General features: G+C 42.2%; 1 protein-coding gene across 5 annotated transcripts in view; it reads right to left on the bottom strand.

Annotated features, from left to right (window-relative positions):
* The window catches only part of FHL1 (four and a half LIM domains 1), a 64,599-nt gene extending 41,723 nt beyond the window's left edge, over positions 1–22,876 (bottom strand). For 2 of the 5 annotated variants that reach the window (XM_040266225.1, XM_040266230.1), the window contains exon 1: positions 22,737–22,876. The gene's annotated coding sequence lies outside the window, so the exon portion shown is untranslated. Of the gene's footprint in view, positions 1–1,291; positions 1,307–22,713 lie in introns of those variants that run through there. The other 3 variants (XM_040266231.1, XM_040266228.1, XM_040266226.1) reach the window with 3 other exon arrangements.
* Between the last annotated feature and the right edge of the window lie 7 nt (positions 22,877–22,883).

Below are 22,883 nucleotides of genomic sequence, written 5' to 3'. Positions count from 1 at the left end.
CCTATTTCAGTTTTAAATTAACATTTGGCAATCACCCGGGTAATCAAAACAAATGACTCAGTCATTTAGAATAGATTTATTAGCTGAGTCCCCTCCCCCACTCTTTTAACATCTCTAGCATATTTTGCCACAGGAGAGCTCAGAGCCAGACAGAATGTAGAGCACAAGTCACCAGAGGAATATTTAGAGGTGTTGCCATGGAGATGAGGTGCTTTGTGACTGCTGAAGTTATCTCCAATCAACAACAGGATTAGGCAGCAGGCTGGTGGGCAGGCTCATCCCCGCATGGATGGTTCTGCCTGACTAGGAAACAGGTGTGCCCTGTGCTTTTCCCATTGACACAAAGATGGTATACTCTGACACGCTGCCCTCTCCGCACCCTCCAGGCTTCCCCACAGGCAGCGCTGACATCACCACCTTACCCGCCCCCCATTATTCAGAAAGGACTGGCTGGGGCTAAGGAGAAAGGAAGTGTGGTCACTGTATCTTCCCCAACATGTGAAATCCTGAAACTCACACCAAAGGCTCTTTTATATCAACTGTGAAATGTACATGAGTGAAAGAATTTGAAGGAAAAGACAGCTCCCTGAGAGAAGGCCCTCCCCCACCCAACCCAGGCCCACCTGTTCTGTCCACTCCTCCATTGCCACACCTAGAACAGTACCTGGCACACAGGAGGCACTCATGAAGCATCCATTGAATGAAATAAGGCAAACAAAAACCAAGGATTATAACCAGGCTCATAACTCCCCCCTTCCACAACCAACCTGTTCCAAGCTGGTCATCAAACAAGCAGGGGTTAGAAATTTTCTTTTTATGTTAATAAATGGGAAAATAAATCCAGTTAGTTCAACAGGCTAATGGGTTCATCTATTTAGAGACCTTAATGACAACTGCTGAAGACAACTCTTTCAAATTCAGTATGGACAAGTCTGCTGACGATAGGGACAGGGGTCTTGTCTGCCAGATCTAAAGCTCCAGATCTAAAGGCAAATTTGTTAACTTTCAAAAGTGAATGCTTAAATTGACTGACTCTAAAGAAATGCCTTCTAGTCCCCTTCCCACCTACACTTAAGGAGAGACAATATTTTCTTGTTCTATCATATGAACAATGTCTCATTGGTTCCATGTTCTACCTCATTTGTCTTACAGGACTTTAAGTTTCTTGGTGACAGGGACAGGAATCCCTGATTTCTTTTCTACCTCCCAGGACTTAGCATGGTATGTATGTACAAAAGGCTTGGCTCAGCCTCATCTCTCACCACCCGCACCCCAATCATACGGAACTCACTGTTTCTAAAAGGTGCCACACCCTTTTATGCAGCTGCAGGAAGAATGCAGCATGGCACAGCTGTTCACAGCAAGGGCGCCGGAGTCAGACTGGCTGGGTTCATGTGCTGGCCCCGCCTCATATCAGCTGTACAACCTCTGGGAACCTCATAATGGTAAGTGACCTCACAGAGGGACTGGATGCTGGCAAGATGGCAGGGCTTGTAAAGCACTTAACCAGGGCCTCACTCATACAAGGTACTCAGTGAACATCACATATATATTTATCACGATGATTACAGCAGGCAGAGAATGAAATGTTATCAAACTTGGATAATAATTTCATATTCTGCCACAGACAGTTGGCCCCAAGCATACCCCTACTTAGATTCAACCCAACCTAAACTTTGAATCTAATCCATCACAGTCTAGCCTTATGATACTAGTCCATTTTACTCACCTTGTTGGAACCAATTTTTCCTAGAGATAGATTTGATATGTAGTGAGCTCCATTTGAAGGAATCCCATTCTCTAAACAACCAGAATAGCTTCCTCCCTAAGATCCCAACACTGCCAGTACCATCCCTGCCTTCTCTCTGTCTGCTCCCTACCTCTACAAGCTCAGGCTCTAAGGAGCCTTGTGGGGCCAGGGGAGGCCAGAAAACTTGTTTTCTAGTAACCCACACCAAGTCACCGGCTCTCCCTGAGTCCTTGAGTGTTATGTTCCCTGACACCCTCCAGAGGGCAGTAGAGAGAAAGGCCCAAGGCTGAGCAGACAGAACTCTCCGCACCGGGGTCCAACTTGGTCCCCTGCCAGAGGAGTCTTGGGTTGCAGAGTTCATGGTTTCACCATCAAGAACTACCCCACAAAGAAAGATAAAAACATATAGCAAGATTTTAACAGCATCTGTATCTCCGTTTCACTTTATTGTCAGGGCTAGTGCCCTGAACATTTAGTTGGAGTTGGGGGGATAAAGGCACTCATGGCGATAGTGTTGTGTATACTTTTCAATCTGCAGTGTGCAACTGTGGCCCTGACCAGACATAACACAAATTGTGTTGATGATATTGCGCAAGTCAAAGAGCAAAAACAGGAGAGCAGCCAAACATACTGGGTAAAATGTGATGACAGCAAAGTAATCCAAAATAAAACCCAAACACTTTAGGGTCAGTCATGCTTTCAAATAAATCACGTTAATCTTATCCCACCCTGACAGAATTAATAAGTGAAGTTAGACAAACTATTTATGTTATTCCAGAAGCCAAAAGCTACATTCTAGTGACATTCAACATACACAATTATTCTCCTTCAGGTTTAACAAGGGTATTTTGGTCACAGATACTGACAATCCTATCATTATGGACAGCCAAGCCTAAATGATCCCCAAATCACCAATCAACTGAGTGAATTATACGGAAACATAAGATCCAGAAACAGCAGCTGTCTGAATGAACCTAACGACCAGTTGAATCAGTTAAAATGGATGAGCTCCATAGAATCACTGTCGCCTTTAAATTCTCTGAATGCAATTGTCATGGTAACCATTCCTTAATCATATCCTTCAGAATATTCTCTCCTACCTTAGAAACCAAAGAGCAGTGAACCCCAAATACCTTCTTAATTAGGTACGCTTGTGATGGTATCAGGCAGCAGCTTAGACTTATTTATCCTGCTTTGATTCTAATGCTTACACTGCTATGGCTGTCAAGACATCAGCATATACATGTCTAAAACACATTTGAAATGTTATCATTATATGCAATAAGAAATACAAATGAGATGGCCACCGGCTTCTTTCCTTTATCAGAAGAACTGATAAAGCGGCTCTTACCCAGTAAAATTATGTATCGGTATAAATAAACAGTTAAGATAAAAGATGCCTCATTTTAATAATTTCAGCATAATAAAGATCTATAACATCATAATCAAATCTTTACCAACACATTAACTTAATACATAAACAAAAACCAAAAGGATATTATGTTATAGAAATAAAAGAAAATCCAATTTTGTGTCCTTAGATTGAGTATAATATACTCTATGTCTGGAAGATTATCTATTCCACACAAGTTTCTACATTTACTTTATATGATATAATACTCTTCAGAAATTGGAAAGAAAGATTTTTATCTTTATTCAACCTGGCAAAAGAGAGGTTATATTTTTAAAAGATATCTATTAGATATACTACACATTTTAAGTTGTGATCCTTCTAGATTAGACTTTTATGCACAACTTTTCCAAAGTTAGAGTAGTAAGCCATTTAAAAATATTGCATTGGAATATATGGAACATTTCTAAATATCGAATTTGCTTGTACTGGTTTCCAACTAGTAATAAAAGGTCTTTCCTTCCAGACATGGCACAACCTGTATACTAATAAGAAGAGGAAAAATAAGCAGTGTGTCCACCAGGCCCCAAATAAGCACTAAGAAGCTCTTCTGACAGGCCATTTCTGGATGCAAATTTACATAATTCTTGGTCAGAAAGGGTGGATAAGAAATAAAAATATATTCATTCCTTTTTAATTGGCATATTAAAATTTGCAACAAAAGCAAAAATAATCAAGTGGGACTATATAAAATAAAAAAGCATCTGTGCAGCAAAGAAAATGATCAACAAAGTGAAAAGGCAACCTATGGAATGAGAGAAAAATATTTGCAAATCATATATCTGATAAGGAACTAGTATTCAAAATATACAAAGAACTCATACAACTCAATGGCAAAATAAATAATCCAATTAGCAAATGGGCAGTGGAAGTGAATAGACATTTCCCCAAAGAACACAAACACATGGCCAATAGGTACATGAAACGATGCTTCAACATCACTAATTTCCCTGGTTCAACATCAGGGAAATGTGAACCAAAACCACAAAATCACCTCACACCCACAGAATGGCTATTATCTAAACACTACAAATAACAAGTGTTGGCAAGGATGTAGAACAAAAGGAACATTCTTACAGTGTTGGTGGGAATGTAAATTGGTGCAGCCACTACAGAAAACAGTATGGAGATTCCTCTAAAAATTAAAAATAGGACTACGCTATAATCTAGCAATTATATTTCTTGGTATTTATCCAAAGAAAAGCCCAAAGATAATCTGCACCCCCATTCATTGCAGCACTGCTTACAATAGCCAAGATATGGAAACAACCCTCTTACCCATCAAGAGATGAATGGATAAAGAAGACGTAGTACATGTATATACAATGGAATGCTACTTAGACATAAAAAGAAGGAAATCTTGCCACTTGCAACAACATGGATGGACCTCTGGGGCATTATGTATGTGAAATTAGAGAAAGACAAATACTGTATGATTTCTCATAGATACAAACAAAAAAATTTATTTTAAAAAGCTCATATATACAAAGAACAGGGGTTGGGGAAATGAGTGAAGGGGGGGTCTAAGGTTAAAAAAACACACTATAGGTATTTTCCTCATATGCTTTTACATAACTGCTGGCTAATGAGCTTTATAAGACTCAAGAAATGTAGAAAAACAAATAAAATATTAAGAATACTTAGGAATACAAAAGTCATTGATAACAGAATAAACTAAAATTATGAGGCATGAGGAACAAGTAGGAACAATGCAAAAAAAAAAACCACCACCACCACCAAAAAAGAACAACAAATGGCGAAATCCAGCAAGAAAAATGGAGCAGCAAATATTTGCTCAAGTTAAAAGGTAAAACCTTGAGATTCTGTCCTTTGCCCTAATGTTCAACGGTATTTTTGTTTTAAAAATATGAAGACTGATGTCCTTTCAATGACTATTACAACAGTTCCCAAATAAAACAAATAATAGAATAAAAATTCACTTAATTGACTGATAGTCTTAAATCAGTCACTGCCAAGTTTATGACTTTCCCACAACTCCAAGCATTCTTTTGTCAAGAGAAACAGGATTCCCCCCTCCCACTCCACCATGATGACCATGGGTAGCTTTCTGGGTGACTATAATTTGTGTTTTTCTCTAACTCACTGGGGAATACCTACCCAATTAGAACTCCAAAATCAAAGCAATGATGGACAAAGGATGAGTACAGATGCATGAAACCTGACAATTCTGATAGCTGCCTCTGCAGGGCCCGGTTATCCCAGAACAAGAGAGAAATTCCTGAGCCAAAGGCTTAGTTCTAACCCTACCTTTTCCCCACAGAGCTATCACTGAATCCTAGCCATTTGTCCTACAAAGAGCTTTCATACCTTTTCTTCCTTATAATCACATTTCTACAATCCTAATTTGGTTCATGATTACTTCAGACCTAGACTACTTACTTCACCAGGCTTCCTATGGCTCAGATGGTAAAGCGTCTGCCTACAATGCAGGAGAGCTGGGTTCGATCCCTGGGTCGGGAAGATCTCCTGGAGAAGGAAATGGCAACCCACTCCAGTACTCTTGCCTGGAAAATCCCATGGACAGAGGAGCCTGGTAGGCTACAGTTCGTGGGCTCTCAAAGAGTCAGACACGACTGAGCAACTTCAGTTCACTTCCTGTCTTCACAGAGCTGCTAGAATAACCGTTCAAATGTACCACCTTGAATGGATCACTCCCATTCCTCCAAACTTTCCTCTCCTTCAATCTAAACACCAAATTTCTAGCATGAAACTCAAGGCCTCCCAGCCATATTCAAATCTACTTTTCCCCATCCCCCGACACTCAACTTCAGCTTTGGCTGACTCCATGCCTCTGAGCTTTGTTACCACTGCAGAGTAAGAGGTGCTTTGATGCATGTCACCTTCCCTAAATCAGTGAGATTCTCAAATTGGCTGCACCTGGGAAGCCAAAGCAACTAGTAACGTCTGAGTGGGCCCTATGGTCCCCCAGATGAATCTACTGTACAGCCAAGTTTGAGAACAACCGTCCCAGTCTCTTGGGGGAGAGGGTTACTGAAACACAAAGTGTTGAGCTGCATCCCCAGTGCTTCTGATTCAGTGGGTCTGAAATGGGGCCCATGAATCTGCATTTCCAACAAGCTCCCAGGTAATGCTAATGCTGATGGTCCAAGGACACCACTTTGATAAATGCTAGTCCATAGTTGTGTGAAAGTGAAGTTGCTCAGTCGTGTCCGACTCTTTGCAACCCCATGGACTGGAGCCTACCAGGTTGCTCCATCCATGGGATTTTCCAGGCAAGAATACTGGAGTGGGGTGCCATTTCCTTCTCCTGGAGATCTTCCTGACCCATGGATCAAACGTGGGTCTGCCACACTGTAGGCAGATGCTTGACAGAGCCACCAGGGAAGATAGTTGTGTAATCAGTACAATTATACAGTATAAATATATGTACCATATACACATAATAGTAACTATCATATGCACATTTCATTTGGCCAAAGAGAAGGTACTATCTCCTGCAATCCTTCTATTACCACCCTGTACTGTTGTTTAACTTTTTAACCCATTTGCTTTTGAACCAATCTATATAGAAAGTCTTAGAGATTATCCAGTCCAATTCCCTTTCTAAACTGAGACCTGGAGAGGGGAAGTACTTTGCCCAAGGGATCAGATGGTTATTGGTAGAATTTGGGCTAGCACTCAACACTCCGGACTCCTTCCTCTTCCCCCTCAGTTCAGTGGTCTTTCCACCACATCCTTAATGTGTCTCTAACAGCTTCTCCAATTAGGATGGGTATTCCTTGCTTGAAGAGATCCCTTTTGTTTTTAATATTCTCCACTGCATCTAGCAAAGTGCCTTGCACACAGAATAAACAGTCAACAAACATCTGTCACCCTGCTTATTTAACTTATATGCAGAGTACATCATGAGATACACTGGGCTGGAAGAAGCACAAGCTGGAATCAAGATTTCCAGGAGAAATATCAATAACCTCAGCTATGCATATAACACCACCCTTATGGCAGAAAGTGAAGAGGAACTAAAAAGCTGCTTGATGAAAGCGAAAGTGGAGAGTGAAAAAGTTGGCTTAAAGCTCAACATTTAGAAAACTAAGGTCATGACATCTGGTCCCATCACTTTATGGGAAATAGATGGGGAAGCGGTGGAAACAGTGTCAAACTTTATTTTTGGGGGGCTCCAAAATCACTGCAGATGGTGACTGCAGCCATGAAATTAAAAGACGCTTACTCCTTGGAAGGAAAGTTATGACCAACCTAGATAGCATATTCAAAAGGAGAGATGTTACTTTGCCAACAAAGGTCCGTCTAGTCAAGGCTATGGTTTTTCCTGTGGTCATGTATGGATGTGAGAGTTGGACTGTGAAGAAAGCTGAGCGCCGAAGAATTGATGCTTTTGAACTGTGGTGTTGGAGAAGACTCTTGAGAGTCCCTTGGACTGCAAGGACGTCCAACCAGTCCATCCTAAAGGAGATCAGTCCTGGGTATTCATTGGAAGGACTGATGCTAAAGCTGAAACTCCAATACTTTGACCACCTCAGGTGAAGAGTTGACTCATTGGAAAAGACTTGGATGCTGGGATGGATTGGGGGCAGGAGGAGAAGGGGACGACAGAGGATGAGATGGCTGGATGGCATCACTGACTCGATGGACATGAGTTTGAGTGAACTCCGGGAGTTGGTGATGGACAGGGAGGCCTGGCGTGCTGCAATTCATGGGGTTGCAAAGAGTCGAACACGACTGAGTGACTGAACTGAACTGAACTGAAAACATCTGATGATTTCATTTGAGGAAGTGTTCAGACTCTTACTCTAGAAGCTGGCTTTTGTATCCTATGAACCGTTTCCTAAAGCCCTGACAACTGGGCAGCCCTGCTCCAATCAATTAGCTGCACAGTAAGTCCTTCACATTGGCATGCAGACAGCCAGGGTGTGCTATAGGGACAATAACACACACAGAAAGGAAAGTTTCGGCTTCCCAGGTGGTTCAGCAGTAAAGAATCTGCCTGCCAATGCAGGAGACACAGGCGAAGCGGGTTTGATCCCTGGTCGGGAAGATCCCCTGCAAAAGGAAATGGCAACCCACTCCAGTATTCTTGCCTGGAAAACCCTATAAACAGAGGAGCCTGGCAGGCTACAGTCCACGGGATACTAAAGAGTCAGACATGACTAAACAGCAACAAAAGGAAAACTGTAGGGGTTTTAAAAGAGGAAGGAACAATAAGCTTATGAGGTGATACAAATCAACTTTCAAGTTGTATATCAGAAACTTTCACAAGTACCCCAAGTTCCATCTGATACATACCAGGCCCGTGCAGCTCTAACAGTCCGGCACTGGGGGAAGTCTAAAGTACACTGCTCTGGGGGCTTGATGGCCTCTGCTGAGGGGCCCCAACTTTTTTTGAACTTTCCTTGCACCTTAACAGAAAAATCCAGGGTAAGCAGGAGACAGAGGGGAAGGGAGACCAAGAGGAGACAAAGGGCAGCAGCAGCAGAGGGGTAAGCAGGGCAGACCCTATCACATACCCGCCCTGCCTGCCATCATCACAGCATCTCTACAAGCCTTCCAGCTATTTCCAGCAGCCTGGCTGGGAGGAGCAAGACTGTGCTAGGCCTCTTGACTGACCGAGCCTGTGTACACCTGTGGGATGAACACAGGATGCACTGGTCAGACCATTACTTCTGCTGCCTCTACAATGGACAGGAACTGCATGTACAATCCAGTCAGCTTGCAGAACTTGGTGTTAATCATGAGGGCAACCACAAGAATGGAGTGCTTGTGCCACCATTCGGGCCACCACTGACCCACAGCAACCCGTGACCTTGGCAGCCAAACTGGAATCCCCAGCCTCCATCAAGGGTTGCGACTCAATGGAGAGATTCTCTGTCCCTTCTTTCCCCTTCCCATTAAAATCTGCTGCTTCCAATAGAGGTAGGACCACACGTAGTCAACCAGTCAAGCATTGAAATCAAGAAAAAATATGTGAAAGCTTTCCTAATAACAGGCATAACAGTAAGTATACATAACAGATCCATACATTAAAAAATTCTTCCAATATACAATGAAATTTAATACATTAAACAGGTGAACTTGATAACCAACTCCCCCTTCATGAGTAATTTTGCAGCTAACTGTATGAAGTTTTTGACCCTGGGTCTAATCACAGAGCTGATGGACACATTCCATGAACAATCACATCCCCAAGACAGCCATTCCTTGATTCCTTGAGTGACTGGCCTCATTTATGTTCTAATTCCTAATGCTTTGTCATCTTTTTCTCTTCCAATGACTTTAACACCATCCCAATGTTTCCTTATCTCCGTCAACCTCAAAGTCCCTCTCAGGCCTGATCCCCACCCACCCACGCCTACATAGAATGGTCTGTTTACACAGCCAACTCAAGAAAGCAACACATACTTGAAGATGGTCAAAATATTCACTCAGTTCCAGTAATATAGAAATCATTTATAATAAGACCTTCTTTTCACATAGGTTTACTGTTGCGTTGGCCAAGCTGAGTAATTGCCTGGAGGTTCTGGTGTCAGATTTATGCTACTACAAGCCAAGCAATAACCTTTGGTCCAAAGCAATCAAACTCTGCCCTGGATACTGGCTCCAAGAGTTGGCATGAGCTCACCGATTGTCACTGTTGCTGGTGACGCCACAAATGCAAGGGTCAAAAAGGGGCTCTCTGAGTTGTAGGGCAGGCAATTTGTCAAGCCCGGGGCTCCACTGCACCACAAAGATGGCACTCAGTGAACACAGACAGAGAAAGTTCCAACCCAGTGCTCACACTGACCTATCCAGTAACTCCTGTACAACCTGACAGTGGTGAGCAGCACTGGGCAGCTCTCCCAGGAGCTCACACTGTCACTATTCAGGGAGCCCATGGGCTAAGCTAAGGGCCTTCCACATGGCTCTGTGGTAAAGAATCCGCCTGCAGGAGGCCTGGGTTCAATCCCTGGGTCAGGAAAATCCCCTGAGCAGGAAATGGCAACCCACTCTGGTATACTTGCCTGGGAAATCCATGGACAGAGGAGCCTGCTGGGGGTCATAAAGACTCGGGCAGGACTGAGTGACTGAGCACAGCACAGCACGGCTCAACTTACAGCACCATGAGGAGCGCTTCTCTTATGCTGTGCTCTGCTCAGATTCAGTCGTGTCCAACTTCATACTGAAAAACAAACACTGTGCTTTTATCTACAAGCTAATAATAAAAAGTGCTGATATTCATTATATTTCTGAATCTCAAGTGAAAATAATAGATTTATTAAAGCAGCCTTATTTTTTGGCAATAATTTAAATGGTAGTATAGTTGACTTACAATGTTGTGCCAATCTCTGCTATACAGCAAAGTGACAGTGTTATACACCTATATACATTTTAAAAGCAGTTTTAGAGTTACAGAATTGAACAGAAAGTGGTTCCCACATACCTTCATAAGACCCCTTCCCACTTTCCTCTATTTTTGATACCCTGCATTATTGTAATATATTTTTTATAGTTGTTGAACCATCATTGATAACTATTCACTAACAATAGTTTACATTAGGGTTCACTCGGTGTGTGTTGTGTGTTCTATAGATTCTGACTAATGTTGAAGGATTTAAAAATAACAACCCTTTCCAGGAATGCCCTGGCAGTCTAGTGGTTAAGACTCCCACACTTTAACTGCCAAGGGCCCAGGTTTGATCCCAGGACGGGGAACTAAGCTACAAGTCATGCCCAATAAAAACAAAACAAAATCTTTCCAGTACCTTTTGAGGAACAATAAATCTCCTTACCACAAGAGCATTTTAATTGCTTTAGCTTTGTAAAAGTAAGTTTTGTAGGAACATTGTAATGTACATCACTCATTCCTTTTCAGTGAATCATGGTTTCAACAACTATCTATAACAGAACCACATATTCAACTTTTTCTGAAAACCAACCCTTCACAACTCTCAAACCACCAGCATGGCCCCAAACTTAAAAGGAGTTTGAATTATTGGACCATGAAACAAAAAGAAAAATAATCTCCAAGATGACATCTGACATGTTGGAATTAGTCTGCTGATGACTTGGTCTGGAGATGTTTATAAAAACAGCTTTGCCATGAGAAAGCAGAGCAGCGTAAGAGAAGTAGTATCCAGACACAGAAAAGAGGAGGATGAAGAAACCTGGGAAAGAAAAGCAAAGAAGGGCAGAGAACAGTCGAAATCAGGAGTGTCAGATGGAGACTAGATGCAGGACAGAGCAACAGCAATGGAAAGGAAAGCTTGTTAGACACAAATGACGGTGACATGGATTATTTTGAGGGAGTGAGGAAGAGAGAAACTGTATCTCAATACTCTGTGTGTGTGCCCAGTTGCTTCAGTCGTGTCTGACTCTTTGCACCCCATGGACTGTAGCCCACCAAGTTCCTCTGTCCATGGGGCTTCTCCAGGCAAGAATACTGGAGTGGGTTGCCATTTCCTCCTCCAGATCTTTCCGACCCAGGGATTGAACCAGTGTCTCTTATGTCTCCCGCATCGGCAGGCAGTTTCTTTACCACTAGCACCACCTGGGAAGCCCCTATCTCTCCTGTGAAGCTGTGTGAAGCTGTGAAGCTCGCTCAGTCGTGTCCAACTCTTTGCGACCCCATGGACTGCAGCCTTCCAGGCTCCTCCATCCATGGGATTCTCTAGGCAAGAATACTGGAGTGGGTTGCCATTTCCTTCTCCAGGAGATCTTCCCAACCCAGGGATCAAACCCCAGTCTCCAACATTGTAGGCAGACGCTTTACCATCTGAGCCACCAGGGAAGCTCCTATAGCCCTTCAATTGCCTAATCATTCGTTCAACTGAATGTATCAATGGGAAAGCAACAGACAGCATGTGAAAAGCTGGCTTTGCCCTAGTGTGTCAGGATGGTACACCTTCCATCCACTTTAAATTCCCCCTGAAACCATTTCAAACCTTTTGGAAGGCTCAGGGGGTAGGGTTATTCCTGAATAATGATTATATATTGATACACACACTAGCTGGAGGTATAGATCTACAGATGTAAAACATTTGTTCTCATTGCTTTCAGTCTTAATCTATGAATAAGTATGAAGCAAGATTCAAATTACCTTATGTGTCCTATCCTTGAGGGATTTGACATGTCACTACCTATTTCAGAAGAACATATACCACACTTTTCCATTTTATTAGAATTGTTTCTCTCTTGGTTTTTATCTCCCTTCAATCCAAGTATGTAGTGAGACTATGTAATATGGAGGCTGTAGTTTACGCGCTGGAGAAGGTAATGGCACCCCACTCCAGTACTCTTGCCTGGAAAATCCCATGGACGGAGGAGCCTGGAAGGCTGCAGTCCATGGGGTCGTTACGAGTCGGACACGACTGAGCGACTTCACTTTCACTTTTCACTTTCATACACTGGAGAAGGAAATGGCAACCCACTCCACTGTTCTTGCCTGGAGAGTCCCAAGGACGGAGCCTGGTAGGCTGCCGTCTATGGGGTCACACAGAGTCGGACATGACTGAAGCGACTTAGCAGCAGCAGCAGCAGTTTACGCGCAGACAAAATTCTTAAATACACATCTTTAAGCAAGCAGGAAAAGATTCTAGAAAGTCAAGCCTGGAATCTGCCTGTAATATTATTTTTTCTCAAATACAGAGAAGAAAACAGTGTTTTGGATTTATATCTGGTCTTTGGACCAAGAAAGATCCACAAACTTTTCAAATCTAAGTTAGAAAGCAGCTTTTACACAAAAGCAGATCACCAGTGGCCTGGGGCCTGGGGCAAGGGAAGAATGTGCTGCAAAAAAAGAAGTGAAAGGAAGCATGTAGGGGGAATGAGTGCCCCAAATATTCCACATCTCCAGAGTGGCAGTGGCCTCACGGGTGTATACCCCTGCTGCAACCCGTATACCTTAACTGGATGTAGTCTACTGTACATAAATTATACTCAATAGAGTGGATATCAGATTATCTTGATAATCATTCCACAATGCATATGTATATCAAACCATCACATTGTACACTTCCTTTTTTCTTTTTTCATATTATTTTTAACATTTTTAAATTGAAGTGTAGTTTATTTACAATGTTTTTAAATTTACAATGTTTTCAGGTATACAGAAAAGTGATTCAGTTATATACATATATCTATTCTTTTTCAGATTCTTTTCCATTAGAGGTTATTACAAGATATGGAATATAGTTCCCTGTTATACAGTAGGCCCTTGTTGTCTATTTTGTATATAGTAGTGTATACATGTTCATCCTAAACTCCTAATTTATCTATTATAATTTATTTATGGCAGATTTATTTATTGTACTTAATTTATTGTACCACACTAGACCTATAAATATATATAATTATATATGTTATTCTTTAATAAATTGGGGGAAGTTGATATTTAAAAAGTGGCTCCAACAAAGGCCAACTGTTTTATCTGTAGATACAAGTATAAACTTTTACCTTGGCTGCTTCATTTCTTTTCCTTAGTGTGGTTACATGTGCTTACTACACTGGAAATTTTTGCATCTTGTGGCCCAGAAGGGAAGGGTCCAGAATTTGAAAATCTGAACTGACCCTGATATTTGGAGATGTAGAATCTTTGACAAGGAATTCAAAGTGTCTCCTTAGCATCTAGAAATCATCTGACTGACGATATTTTTTAAAAACATTTTAAGTATTTGAAGCTATCGTTATTTACAGGGTGTTTCTTACAAACTGTTGAAAAACAAAATTTTGTTAATTCAAATGTCTAAATTCACCACTATGGTTTAGTCATATAAAAATTTTTGGAATGTGTCTGTGTGCCTGTATGTACTTTTTAGTCTTTAAGCAACCTGGGGGGACAGCTGTTAACCTGGGGGGACACCTGTTACTTCAGTTCACCTAGTCAACACAAAAGTGCAGATGCTAAATTATGTCTATACACAGACACTGCCCAAACAAGAATAAAGTCTAATAGTAGACCTGACAGAGATCCACTGAAAAACCAATCCTTAATGTCTTCCTAATAAATCACACATTTTTAATCTGACAGATGCCAAGCAGCCTTATCCGCACTCTAAAACTGAAAGTGAATAACAAAACTTGTTGAGTATAGAAATTAACTTTTGTACCATCCTTATCAAAACAACCTTGACAATAAAATCTCTACATTGCCAGCTATCATGTCTTTAGTACTGAAAAGCATATTTAGAATTTTGTGGATTTTGCAAATTCTTGTGATTAGAACGTCTACTATGGAGTATGTCCTGAACATATGTAAGAACCAGAGTTTTTAGGTGGGTAAATAAAACCTACAGAAAGTAGAATGCTGGCAACCACGACTTATTTTGATAGCTCTTTTCTTTTTCTAGGTTTCATTGCACTTACAAAGCCAGTACATATGTATCTTTTATCTGTATTTTACACCTAGAGTACTCCCAAAATAAAGTGCAAGCAAATCTCGTTGGTTTAAATACAGAGGAAAACCCATTGTCAGAAGAGAAATACAGTGTACGGCAGGAAGCTGGGAAGAGCTGGCAGCTCACTGACAATATACATACTCATTAGCAGGCAATAATGAGGAACAGGAGCAAAAACTACTTCAGAACACACCCCTAGGCAAGGGTACAATTTTCTCATTTGTTCAAATAGTAAGCCCTTGGCAGGGAGTATCCATAATCATTATTCCATGTAGCTTTAGCATTTGCTGGGCCCCTGGCCACAGAGAAGGGATGATTTTGTGTTAAAGGTTTACATGTGTACGCAGCCTATGTAATCACCGGATGTACTTTGTTGAATTCTGTGCTAGCAGTGACATTTCTGTATCAAGCGACACCGGATCTCACCACACACCTGCTCTGGAGAGCAGCTTCCCTGCCTATCCTAGGCTGAAAAACAGAGCTGGTCCAGGGTGGGCTAACTGTAATACTGGCAAACGAGGGAAGGGGAAGACACAGCGGCAGAGGAACTTGATGAGGACTCCAGGAGCCTGGAAAAAAGGCAAGTGGGCAGAGTCCGTTGGACACCCCTCCAAAAAAATAAAGAAGAAAAGTCACCCTGAGAGTAAAATAGACATTCAGGCAAAGGAGATATGAAGAGAGTGACCCACGCAGCTACAGAAAGAACAAAGACGGCCAAGAAAGAAAGGGAGGAAAGTTGAAGAATTTATTTTTTTTAACGGTGCTAGATTTAAAACAATGTTTGCACATGTGGGCGCACGTGCATGTGCATTTGCTGCAACTGAACTTAAGCTAAGTTTGGAAGCAAATACATCTTTAAAATTTCTTTTCCACAATTTTAACTTTCCCACAATTTTAAGACATCTCATTTTATAAAGGCAAAGGAAACTTTCATGCAGCAGTGGCTCCAATTGGGGCCTTCCAGGCTAGTATGTGTAAAGACTCTTATAAAGTTGCTGCTGCATTTCTGTGATTCTAGGCATATCCCATAGGCTTTGGTACTTGTCCTTACCTCCCAGGCCAAACGAAATTAAAGGCTAGCTGCTCAAAAGAGGTTTCCCACCACTAATGTTCAATTTCAATAAAGCAAATAACATGATAAACTCCTGCAAACAACTGTTTTGACCATTTTCTGAAATTAGGAAAATCATGGCCTTTTTGGTATCCTTTACTATATAGTTAACATACTTTCACCATAATAACTTGTTCTCTTGAGAGACAGGCCAACAGAAGGTTCTGGGTTTGAAGAGTTATTAAGTAGGAAATTAAAACTTACCTAAACATGGAGGACCTAAAACTTCAAATTGGAACTCTGACATTAACACATCATACAACCTTGGATCATGTGCTTGGCCTCTTTGAGCCTCAGTTTTCTCATCTGTAAAACAAAGGGAGGTCGATCCTGACAGCCCTTTAGCTGAAATTCTCCTACTCAAGTTGGAGGAGGAGGTATTTTAAGGAGCTTACAGGAGGAGGCCATATGATCTTCCTCTAACTCTTGGATGGCATTCCCATTTCACTCTTCATGACCACGACCTTTATCTGGAGATGCAACAGTAATTCAGACTTTTTGGTAAAATTTTTTAAAAACCTAAGACTACACTTATAAACTGGAGACTCTGCAAAATGGACTTGGGTCCACCATTAAAAAAAATACTGCATTAAAAAAGAAATTCAAAACACTATCACTAATTTCGGAGAAGGCAATGGCACCCCACTCCAGTACTCTTGCCTGGAAAATCCCATGGACAGAGGAGCCTGGTAGGCTGCAGTCCATGGGGTCGAAAAGAGTCAGACACGACTGAGCGACTTCACTTTCACTTTTCACTTTGATGCATTGGAAAAGGAAATGGCAACCCACTCCAGTGTTCTTGCCTGGAGAATCCCAGGGACGGGGGAGCCTGGTGGGCTGCCGTCTATGGGGTCGCACAGAGTTGGACACAACTGAAACGACTTAGCATAGCATCACTAATTTGGGGGTGGTGGATTATAACTGATTTTTATTTTCTTTAGGCTTGTCTGTATTTTCTGAATTTCTCCTCAATGAAAAAGTGCCGTTCTTATTTTAAAAATAGATTTTCAAAATGATTAATGTGTTCTTGCAAGTTTTACCAGATTTCTCAAGTCCACTCTAAAATCCTGGGGGAAGGGGTAACAAAATCAGGCAGTATCACAAAGCATGTCCACGTGCAGTGGTTGATTATTCAAGTGGCTGATTGCTATAGTCAGAATCAGGACATTATTATTATAATCAGAATCTATGGCTCACAGTTTTATGTGGAAATCAAAACGTACATTTTATCTAGATAATCTTTCTTTTTTTCCAGCATCCTGGCCTTTGAGAATCATGGTTAAAATTCCTTTAAAGTAAACGAAATGAAACATGAGGTACTTCTTCTACCCACACACACACAAAAAGCTTGCCGGACAAAATATGGTTGCTATTGGGCTGGTTTTTATTTTTCCTCTTTTTATGCATCTAAAGTTAAAATAAATATTTACCTGTCAAAACAAAACACACACCCCCATATGGAAAACACAAGTATGAACTTGATGTTTATTGTAAAAACAATGTCCACAGCAAAAACAAATGTTTAAATTGTGTACAAAGACTACAAAACTAAATGCTGTCATTGTTAAGTTCTATACAACAGTTCAAAAAAGGCAGAAGGTAAGCCGTGGAAAGGATATACATGCAATTAGGTAACTTTTAGTTTCACCATTATAAAAACAGTGTTTAAAACTTTCCCGGTAGACAGACTACAAAGTTCTCCAAAATGACAACTGCAGTTTCAGTTTGGGTAGAACTCTAGAACAAATTTCATACTGAACTGCATTCTCCTCAGTTGAGGAAGGTATAGTGGTTCACCTCTCCACTCTCCTCCTGGATGTAATCCATTTCTACAACACATTACCTCTGAAAGGACTTTTTACCTAGGACTACTCACTCACCTCTCTGCAGTAGGCTCCTTGCCTCACCCCCTTCAGCAACCCAAGCTTCAGAGAATGCAGCAAGGGACAATGGCTTAGTCATAGGACTGAAGTTCAAATCCCAACTCTGCCGCTTATTAGTTGTGTAATCTTAGACAAGGTACTTAACCAACTTCATCCGTGCATCATAACTACTTTGCACAGTTGCTGTCAGGATCAAATTACATAATGGGTATAAATTCAATTCATATTTTCTTTTTTAAACAATTATTTGGCTACCTCAGGTCTCAGTTGGATCTGTGGGATATTCATTGTGGCATGAGGGCTTATTGCCTCACGGCCTATGGGATCTTAGTTCCCCAACCAGGGATTGAACCTGCATCCCCTGTACTACAAGGCAGATTCTCAACTGCTGGACCACCAAGAAGTCCCTCACATATTTTCTAGAGTTATAGTAGGCCTTCAAGTAATGTCAGTTCTCTTTCTCCCCCTACTTCCATATGATCAAGTTTAACATTCATAGTTTTAATTACTCTTCAGCAAACTCAATGGTATATAAGACATATTGTAATTTTGATTTGAAGTAAGATTTTGAATGGAGCACACCACAAGGGAGACAGTATGATGTTGTGCTCAAAACCATGAACTTCTGAGGAGTAGCAGACAATCTTAATTTTGGTGTCTCTGTTTAACCGTGACCAGCTGTGAGACCGAGGGCAAATTACCTCTCTGAGCCTGTTTCTTCATTTAAAAACTGAAGTGACTATACAATGTATACAGGGGCCTGGCACAGGGTTAAGTACCATAAATGATAGCTTTTATCAGTCTTAATTATTTGGGTTGATGTTCAGGAACTAGTCAGTCTTAAGACTAATTAAGTAAGCTCAATTCCTTATTCACATCAAGACACTGTTAGTGTTCTCTCCTAAAATTACGTTTTACTGCATTTCATACAGGAAATTACATCAATCTCAGCATTATTCACAATTGGGGTCAGGTGATACTCTGTACCCGTGCATCATAGAATGTTTAAGCCTCTTGCCTGATCTCTACCCACTAGACATACCCAAAGCTGTGACCACCAAAATTCTCTCCAGACATTGTTCAATGTCCCCTAGGGGGCAAAAGTGCCCCAGTTCAAAATCACTGGTCTAGAACTACCCGCAGATGGGAACTCTCAAAAACTTGGGAGGCAGCCCCGCAGGAGGACAAAGTTTTACTCGCACTCTCATTTAGTTTTATCTACTCCTCCACGCTCCATCATTCATTGGTACCCATAAGTCAAAGTTGACCATAGAAAAATAAATTTTTTGGCCCAATTGGCTGTCAGAAGCTGCTTTAAGTCACAGGAAAGAACGCTGGCCTGTTTGTGTTTTCACTATTCTGTACGTGCATGCCAAGTCACTTTTGTCATGTCCAACTCTTTGCGACCCTATGGACTGTAGCCCACCAGGCTCCTCTGTCCATGGGATTCTCCAGGCAAGAACACTGGAGTTGGTTGCCAGGCTCTCCTCCAGAAGATCTTCCCAATCCAGGGATCAAACCTACGTCTCTTATATGTCTCCTGCCCTGGCAGGCGGGTTCTTTACCACTAGCACCACCTGGGAAGCCCCACTACTCTATACAGTCATACAAAATGTTGAACTTTAAAAAACAAGAAATCTGCTATGTCCTAATTACATAAAAAATTTAAAAGGCCATTGACCTTAAGATGACTTATAAATGATATTACCCAAACTGACAGACTATGTCTTCGTTGGGAAGGTGAGATGGAATTTATACAGTGACTAAATACCCCAGAAAAAATGGCTCCCCTGTTTGCACGGCTGTAGCATGTTTACTGTCCAGTCCAAAAGACTCTGGACAACTCTCGATTATTCACAATGAATTCACTGTTTATTTTTCATTTTAATAACTGCACCGGAAAGCAGGAGCCATTGCTTATCCTCTGTGCATCTAGCACAGAGCCTCCAACAGAGGCGGTAACTCAGCAAATGTTGGTTGAATAAATAAATGGCCATATAGTCTGCTTAATTAAGTACTCTGTTGACCAAAAAGAAAAAAGAACCCTTCTTTGCTCTCGTCCAACAGGAGCTGAAAGAAAAGATCTTTTAAGAGAAAATAAATTATAGTCTACTCCCTTTTACTCCAAACCCAAACAACTGGAAAGTTCAATTAACCAAAAAAATTTTGTAGGTAAAAGTTGGGGATAGCAGCCAAATAGATAAGGCCTAGAGTTCAAGCAAGCATGAACATTTGTTCAACTCCCACAAGGTCATAAAAGTTGGCACAAGAGGGAAAGAAGGGGACCTGGAGGTGGGAAGCAGGAAAACAGAGCTGGATCAGCCTCAGGAGGTTAACGGGGCCATCCTTCAGTGAACAGCTCTTTTTTTTTTTTTATGTCAAAACTTTATAGAGGTGAGAGTCAAGGTCTTAAATTAATTTGTAGGCTTGATTTACAAATTACTTTTCAAATGGATAAAAGCAAAACTTTTAAGAATATTTAGAGAAACTTCCCTGGTCGTCCAGTAGTTAGGAATCCGCCCTGCAATGCAGGGGACACGGTTAGATCTCTAGTTAGGAACTAAGATCCCACGTGCCACAGAAGAACTAAGCCTTAGTGCAGCAACAAAAGTTCCTGCATATCGCAACTAAGCCAAGTAAGTGTAAAAAAATATTTGGAAAGATATATGACCATATTTTTGTTAATTTTTGAAGTTTATTTTTTTTCTCTCCTCCTCCAGTCCTGCAGGGCAAACAACACATTCTCAAAAAGCTGGGTAAAAGACACTTCACTTACTCCTTTTGTCTAGAGAAATTCTAGGGCCCACCACCATCACATGCTTCTCTCTGTAAAAAATTTCACCACTCCCAGCATTTTATTCACATGAGAAAATATCAGATTTAAATTGCACTTTTAATGTATTATTTTTAGATCACTGACCAGTGTATAGAATTGGATATCACATTAACATTAGAAATGATGCAAACAATAGTGTTCATTTAAATGTACTCTCATCCATCTTTGAGATCAAAACTTCTATTTCCACTTAAAAGATTTCCAGTTTATCATTTCCAGTACACAAATAAATTATCTTGTTTAAGTGGTCCATTAGTTGGACACATTAAGTTAGCTTCAATTTCCTGGTATCACATAAGGGGAATTTTACCAATTTAAATCTTATACCATTTTTTTTTTAAACTTTCACTCAAAAATCTAGACTTGGTTGGAAAAAAAAAAGTTTTCATTCTCCAAAAATTCAATATGGGAATGGTAGCTCAGAATTTCAAAAACCAGATATAGTTACAGACTCTATATGGTAGTCTTAAGACTATATACTTATTGGTAGGTGGCTTGCACAAATCATGGTATATATGACCTGTTTCCTGTTGCATAAAGATTATATTTGCTCTTAAAAATGTTAAATAAGCATTTTTAAAGACTAAAGGTAAAGACTAGATTGGAACCTTATGCAACCAAAATGGGAAAGCACATATAGCCTCACCACATTAAAGGCCTGAGCCTTTTCAGTATGTATTCTTCCTAAGCAAATATGAGCATGAGTTTCCAAAAGCAAAGCAACCATCCCAGAAGCCCTTGCTTCCTCAGTGTAAAGAATGGGGAGGGTTCTGTTGTGTTCCTGGAGATGAGCTGGGGAGGAAAAGGCTTCGAAAAATTCCAAGGGGCTCATAATTTAAATGTATGCTATTCTGCAAATGTTCACATTTCCAAGGAACAACATAAAATTTACATTAAAACTGTCTTAATCAAGATAACGAAAAAAAAAATTATTCCTGCTGCTCTATAAGCTTGCCATAGATTTGATAACCCAGGGAAGAATTACAGGCAATTACAAAATGATGGCTCCAATTAGGAAAACTGGATCTACTCCAAATTCAAATCAAAGGGGACTCAGACAATCCCGATGGAATAATTTAAATGACTATAAGGGACTTCCAGCAAAGACGTACGTTTAATTCTATTTCGACATCTTCTGAAAGCCAAGGAAAATACTACAACGACGTATCTCTCGCACTTCAGGAAATTCAAAAACCAACCTGGAATCCCCTTAATAAACCTTGTTCTCTTCTTTTCCCAAGGGGTCTCGCTGGTACAGGGTTTGTATTGTAAGGGGCAATCAAAACAAACCTGAGAAACCCGTACAGTCTCAAACGCAGAAAATCATATAGCGCCGAACACAAACCACACCAAGTCTATCCTTGCCGATTTCCAAATCTCTACCTAGTCCTGGATGCCTGCGAAGAGGCCGCAAGGAATGGAAGAGAAAAGAGAAACTTCGAAAGCAGAAACCTCTCTCCCAGAGCCTAGAACAGACAGCACCTTGTTGGGACTTCACGCTTTTTGAGACGGAAAGGTCACACCCTGCAGTTTTGAAAATCCACCTTCTAAGACTTAACCCGTGTTACAGAACCTTCCTCCAGCTTCTCTAGGTTTCGCGCTGGAGCTGAAATCCCCCTCTCCCCACCCCCATTCGCCCACCCCCCGCCAACCCCTAAGAGAAGAACCAGAGCGGGCCCTCCATGTCCTCCTCTTTCCCTCTGCACTCCACCCCCACTCCTCGAACCACCCCCAGCATCCTCGACGAGAAAACCCCGGGAGCCCCTCACCTCTACTGCTTCCCCTGCACACTCCCGCCCGCCCTCCTCGTTGTGCGAACCGAGGCAGGTTCCCCCTCCCTCCCTCCCTCCCCATCCTCGCCACCCTCAAGAAAACCGAGGGGACCCTCCCTTCATCTTTACCCCTCCCCGTAACCCCAGCTAGCTATCCTCGTTGAGGGAATCGAAAGGTGCCCCCCACCTCGCCCCACCCCCATTGCCCTCCATCCCCGGGCAGAAAGCCCCGGGCCCCCGTACCCTCGGTCCCCACTCCCCACCATTCCGAAGAGGAAAATGGGGAGAATCCCCCTCCCTCGAGCTGCCCCCACCTCCAGGCGCTCCCGGTCCCCTCCACCCGCCACCCCGGCGACGAGAGCCCGAAAACCGAGGGGAGGCTGAGGCACGCACCGGCGGGAGGGCAGGGGAGGGGACCCCGCGGCCGGCTGGCCCGCAGTCCCCACCCCGGGCCGGACAGGCCGAGGCCCGAGGCCCCAGATACCCGCCCGGGGGCCAGCCCGCGGGCAGCGGCGGGGTAGGAGGGCAGCCGCTCCCCCGGGACGCGGGCCCACGGGGCGGGAGGCACACACGCAGGCACTCACACGCGGAGAGAAAGCGGGCTTACTGCCTGGGGATGCTCGCTCGCGCGGCTGTCTCGGCGGCGGCCGCTGCCAGCACCGATACCGAGGCGCGGCGGCGGCAGCTGCGGACTGAGCCCCCTCGCCCGGGCGTTGGATGTAGGGCGCGGGAGGGGCGCGAGAGGAGGGGCGCG

Source organism: Oryx dammah, unplaced genomic scaffold, assembly GCF_014754425.2.
Source record: "Oryx dammah isolate SB20612 unplaced genomic scaffold, SCBI_Odam_1.1 HiC_scaffold_23, whole genome shotgun sequence".
Classification (NCBI taxonomy): domain Eukaryota; kingdom Metazoa; phylum Chordata; class Mammalia; order Artiodactyla; family Bovidae; genus Oryx; species Oryx dammah.
The sequence above is the reverse complement of the archived record's forward strand: the minus strand, read 5'-3'. Positions and strand labels throughout refer to the sequence as shown.